General features: G+C 36.7%; 1 long non-coding RNA gene across 1 annotated transcript; it reads left to right on the top strand.

The window, feature by feature from the left end:
- The first annotated feature begins 808 nt into the window (after positions 1-808).
- LOC128922708 (uncharacterized) lies at positions 809-3,550 on the top strand. Its single transcript, XR_008471885.1, has 3 exons — positions 809-1,792; positions 1,847-2,237; positions 2,776-3,550. It is a non-coding gene; the product is annotated as an uncharacterized LOC128922708 (long non-coding RNA).
- The last annotated feature ends 2,450 nt before the right edge of the window (positions 3,551-6,000 follow it).

The following is a 6,000-nucleotide window of genomic DNA, read 5'->3' as shown; positions in this document are numbered from 1 at the left end:
TCGAACTGCAAACGTATGCCGAAGAGGTAATAGCTCATTTCTACCACCAAGAAAGAGTTCCCTGAGGTTAACTGATTTCTCGAACTGAAACCGTATAACGAAAGTCAAATCATACAACCTCATCACAATGTTTATAATATGGAACCTAAAAATACTGACAACGGATGCTTTACTACCGCACAGTTAATCTTGGACAGTGTCAATCAATTCACAGTTTTAATAGCATCATAAGTTCTTCACCAGCAGGATTTTCGATTTGTTGAATAATATCAAAGCATTTGTAAAAATTGGATGTAAAGTTCGTCCAAAGAAGTTTGAGTCAAAATTTTGTAAAACTAAATTATATATCAAAGAAACGAACTCTAAAAGTCACTGAGAGGTAGTAATATCAGGATAACACCACGTACCCAGCGATGATCTCGTACTATTTTATCCAATGAGATATCTCCAACTTCCTCATGCAAATCAAAAATTTTCGTCAATAGTGTTGTCCTCGTACCCATAAAAACTCTAATTTTTTCAAAATAGTCAGGGTTGCATCGCTCCCCCTATTGTACATTGAACTTTAGCCTTTATTTCATAAAATATTTTCCTGAGTGTATGGAAATTGAAAGTAAAGCGCATTAGCGATGATTTTTTATTCACTGGCAACGCACGCTAGTCAAGCTCACCGCAGGCTGGATTTTTGTAAAGGGGTTCCCAATGAGTTAATGTCTATAAGGAAATAAAAACATTTTGTCAATTGGAGTCACTCATGCGCGAAGTTCGCTGTATTCTAAGATCTCCTGGATATTCATATATCCTGGAACCTAAGTTCATCGATTAGACATTGTTTAAATTACAAGCCTGTGACTTAGTAGACCTGAAACATCAACCTATGCAAAAATGTATCCAGTTGGCCGCCCTAATCAGGTGAGGAATAGTCAATAAATTTCAGCTGAGTTTTATTCATGAGATCGGTAACCTCTTTGAATCAACACAGTTGGAGTTTCAGGGAAAATGCCAACCGTGGCATCCACTATGAGGTCTCTAATCCCATCCTCTCTGTTGGATGGATTTATTTTAAAGGGTTTCAGTACCATTTGGGTATACTACTTGATTTGTATCCAGAGTTCAAGCTAGTTCCTTTGTAAAATACTAACCACAGACACAAAGTTGAATTTTTCAACATAAATTATGAAACTTTGTTAAACTTCTAAACCAATGTAAAACATCCCTTTGTTTTGACTTCTTCTTTACTTTACGACCAAAACTCGACGGAAACTTCAGTTTCAAATAAGGTTCTACTAAGAGCTGAATTTTTGGTCTCATCGGGAACTTGACTTTCTTGGTTCCTCTTAAGGGGTTATATACAGTTATGGTTTTCAAAAAATCGATTTTTTTTTTGCGTTTTCTTAATATATAAATATCTGAGACACATTAGTGAAGGCGCGCCGACTACATGTAAAGTGCTTTCAAAACTTTAAACTCGTTTTTCTCGAAACGATGTTTTCAAAGTCGATGGGCAAGATTTCTCAGAAACGGCTGAACCGATCGGTCTAAAATTTTTACACATGCTTCTTAACTACATTTTTTAGTAATTAATCGAAGGATTTCCCCATCCGATGAAAATTTCTTATTTTTATAAACAATTAACCCTGGCTCACCAATGTTAGTGGTTTCGACTAACATTGTTCCTTTTTGCTCTCGCAATTTCTTTTTTCTTTTTATCTATCGTCCTCTCATTTAATGTTGATTTAGTTGCTAAGCTACTGCCGATGAACACAGTCACGTTGTGTGGATTAGCTGAAGGGTATGTATGTGTTTGTAAAAGTAAGGTAGTCGTTACGACTAACATTGGGTTTAGTGTAACTTTTTTTTAGCGAGTAATATGGCTGCACATAGAATATCTGACGATGAAATTGAGAGAATTTTGGATCTTTCCGATGATGAAGAAAAAAGATTTCAGTGCTTCCGAAAGCGAGTACGCACCAAGTCCATCCGAAGAAATGATGCAGGGAAGTTCGTCAGATGAAGTAGTAGATAGTGATGGTTATGAAGGCAGTGATCACAATCTGGAAGGCAGCGATGAAGAAAGCAGTCCTACTCAACCGACTCACAAAAATATTATACCTTTTTCAAAAAACATTTTACGTGGGAAGAATAAACACAATTGGACGAAATTTGCGCCTTCTGCCCATATCAAAAACACCGCATGACGAAGGCAGTATGCACAAAATGCGGCAAAAGTACCTGTGGTGAGCACAAAGTTGAGCTTTGATCTTCTGTGCAAAATAATGATTTAAAAGTTTTTTTCTAGTTTAGTTACTTAAAGTAATGCTTTAATTTTATAACCGCAAAAAGCCTTTTATGTTTTTAAGCTATGTTCTATTTTTTTTTTTCTTAGTACCATATGATACTACTAAAACTGAATAAGAGTAGCAAGTAATTTTATACCAAAATTAATCAAAAATAAACTAAATATGAATGATTTTTTATTTTTAAAAACAAAAAACTGTATTAGTTTCTTCTTTTGATATCTTTTATAATATTTAATGAAGAACCGGTTCCATAGAATCGATTTTTAGGGTACATTAGTCGAATCGACTAACATTGATTATAACGCATAAAAAATATGATTGGTTATGCAGGGTTAAAGACCGGAATTTTCTTCGAAAATCGAACCTTTTGCTTTGAGTAGCCGCCATTTTGTCAAAAAATTGTTTGCTAATTCCTTCGATCAATCACTAGATTATTTATTATATTAATGAAATTTATTTGGTTTTTGCATTTTAGATGATCCAGTCCAGAGATATCGTGGTCACCGCAAAATTGGCAATATCAACGTTCCCGATAATTATTTTTGGCAATAAAAAATATGTGAATATAGTTTAAGGTTGTCATAATATACCTGCCATGTTTCAAATCAATAAACCAAATAGTTTGCTTAGAAAAAATTCTTGAAAAATGCCTTTTTTTCGACCTCCTAACTGTATATAACCTCTTAAAAAATGTCTGCTACAGCGAAGACACCTTCTTTTATTTCTGTATTTCTGGAACTCTGATTGATAGTTTCTGAGCTTTTTACAACGAACTTGATCTTCAAAGAAAGGTGTATTGTTTTTAAAGATATCTGAGAACTACCATCATATGTCCAACTTCGAGAGAGAGACCCACAAAGAGACACGCTATATTTGCCTTTTGTACATTTCCAAACAACGTCCAGTAAATACACACACCATTGCGGTACTCTCACAGAAGTGTCAATATTTTATTATTGAAAATGGGTTTTGCCATAAACTTTTCCGTGGCTTGCAGGCAACAACTGTGGCTTGGCTTGAGTTGCCATAGCTTTTTGCGTTTCATATTTTATACGGCTGCTGGCATACTCTTGCTGTTGTTGTTGTTGTGTGCTGTTGCGCTGTGCGGCTGACTATTTGGCTTGTCAGAGACTGCAGGCGTGGGAAGTGCGAGCGGATAATATAGCCGGAAGTTGTTGCTGCATGTGATTGTGTTGGCACAGTGACGCTAATACACACACCGACATACATACGCATACACCCATATTCCTTCCGCCGCCATGTCGACTGTGGCCTTGCGTTATTGATATTCCTTTGTGTTGTTTTTGGTTTTTAAATATATATATTATATATTATGCTTGTTATTGCTGTTATTGCCACGAACAACTGGGAGTCATTTGTAGCCGGTAATTTACGAAGTTTAACTTGGGATTTCAATTTTGCGCAACAAAAACAGTAAAAAACAAAAACAAAAAAGTACACGGTTATTGTTTTAAACAAATGTAGTGAACAAAACAAAATAATATCAGCTTATTTATCGCACAACAAAAACAATTGTTTGCCACGCAAATAAAGTAGTAACGAAAATTTGCTGCTTTTTACAATACACAAGCAATAACAACATGTAGAATATTTGTTTCGAAACTTTTCGATCCTAACAAATATTAACACTAATACAACAACAATAACAATAAAATATAGCAATTGTAAGCGTTTTGGTTTTGTTATAATTTTATATGCTTTCGGTTCGAGCGATTCCGTTAAAAATTTGAGGCAACTGTATTAGTAGTGTGTGTGTGTATATGTCTCTCAATCCCCAACACTTTCCCTCCCTCTCTCACACACATAGCGCTACACTTTATGACTATCAACGGTCAACTTTGCATTGTAACGAGGTCACGAGCACAATTCATTTGCCTCAGTCCACTTAAACATCGAAAACAGCAACAATAACAAGAACCGTTAAGTTTCTGGTTGCAAAAGTTATGCTGCATTGCAGTATATAAAGTAAAGCGCAACCGACAGCTTTGTGGTATGTGTAACGGTAGCAGCACAAGGGTCCGTTACTCGTTACTCGCACAAAAGTATTGACAGCTTTCCGAATTTATTGCCTTCAACTTTTCTTAAATATTACATTCTTTATGAATTTCGGAAAGACTTGTGTGAGGTTAGCTTGAGTGGGCTGTCTCGGTTGGTTATTGGTACGGAAGTAGCACTTAATAACTCAGGCACCTCAACCTCCCCACTTTTTCGGCTCGGCTACGACGTCTCACGTACTCTCAAGAACTCATCTTAACCATCAACTCTAGATGTATTTCCACTGAACTTCGAATATCCTTCGAGTGTTTGTTTGAGGTACATTTAATTAAATGATTTTCTGGAAAAGTACAACTGTACCAGATTCAATTGTTGGACCACATACGATGCGAACGAAGAAGGACTGTGCATTAACCACCGGTTTAGTATCTTCAGTCTCCTTTTGAGCTCCTCCTGTTCCTTCTTTGAGAGGTCTCTGTTTCTCATCCTATTGGAAACTTCACTATTGTAAGTCAACTGACTAGTTTTCAGCGTGATTGAGATAACTCGAAGTAACCTCAACCCTAGATGGATTTCAACTGAGCTTTGAATTTCCCATACAGTTTTTATCTTCTGGATACATACGTCAAACGAAAGCATAAGATCTGTCCATCAACTAGCGGTTTAGTACCTTAATTTTTTTTTTTTTTTGAGCCCCTCACTTCCTTAATGCCGAATCATAGACCTCCACTTACATATTCCTTTCAAAAAATAATCACTGGTATACTAATTTCCCGTAGTATTCTTTCAGTTTGGACCGGTTGAGCGAATACTGTAATATTATTGAGTATTCTTTATTTATGTATATGAATGACAACTCCTTAAAGCTTCAACCCTAGTTATCATACTGGGTTCCTGAGTACATTAAGATATTTTTCAAACAAATTGTTTCCTGCCAGCCAACGTGACCAACTAAGCCGAAGAACAACAGCCATGTTGCCACACTGCCTTACTGCGACTGCTCATTTCGTCAGTACTTTTTGTACTATCCCTTACAGAAGGGATTGAATACTTCAGCAAACAATGCCAACATGCAGCTAGAAAAGAGCACTGCAGTGGTGTTGCAGCCATTTGTAAGAAGTATGTAAGGGTGGATAAGAACTTCCTGCATTTCGCCTTCATTGCAATTAAAATAGTGTTGCCATATTACTTTTACACTTTGCATTCCCGGGTGCCAACTGTGCAGTGCACGTAAGGAACTTGGCAAAATACCTGTGCGCCAAAAGGAGTTAAGTGCGGAGGAGCCAAAGTGCGGGAAGAGAGGTTTGTTCAGGCATTTGCTGCATTTCCGCGCCCACTTTACCTGATGCCTAAGACAATGTGATATACTCCAATATCTTCCTGTGATGCATTCCATACTGTTTGTTTGTATGTGTTTTTGCGAATTTTAATGCTGTCAATACGAAGGACTGTAAGTGCAACGAGCAATGTTGGCAATGGCAAGAACAACAATGAAAGCTACCGGCAACGCTGACAAATTCTGTGAAATGCGAACAGGGAGTTACGGATTGTGAAATAAAAGTGCCAAAGTAGGTATTGTTTCTTGTGGAACTGCTGGAGTGGTGTCCTCAATATAATGAAATGAAGAAATATTACAATTGCATTACTTGATGAATCACCGTGGGCGTGAATGATGATAACGATG

This window comes from Zeugodacus cucurbitae, chromosome 6 (genome assembly GCF_028554725.1).
Source record: "Zeugodacus cucurbitae isolate PBARC_wt_2022May chromosome 6, idZeuCucr1.2, whole genome shotgun sequence".
NCBI classification, from domain to species: Eukaryota; Metazoa; Arthropoda; class Insecta; order Diptera; family Tephritidae; genus Zeugodacus; species Zeugodacus cucurbitae.
The sequence above is the reverse complement of the archived record's forward strand: the minus strand, read 5'-3'. Positions and strand labels throughout refer to the sequence as shown.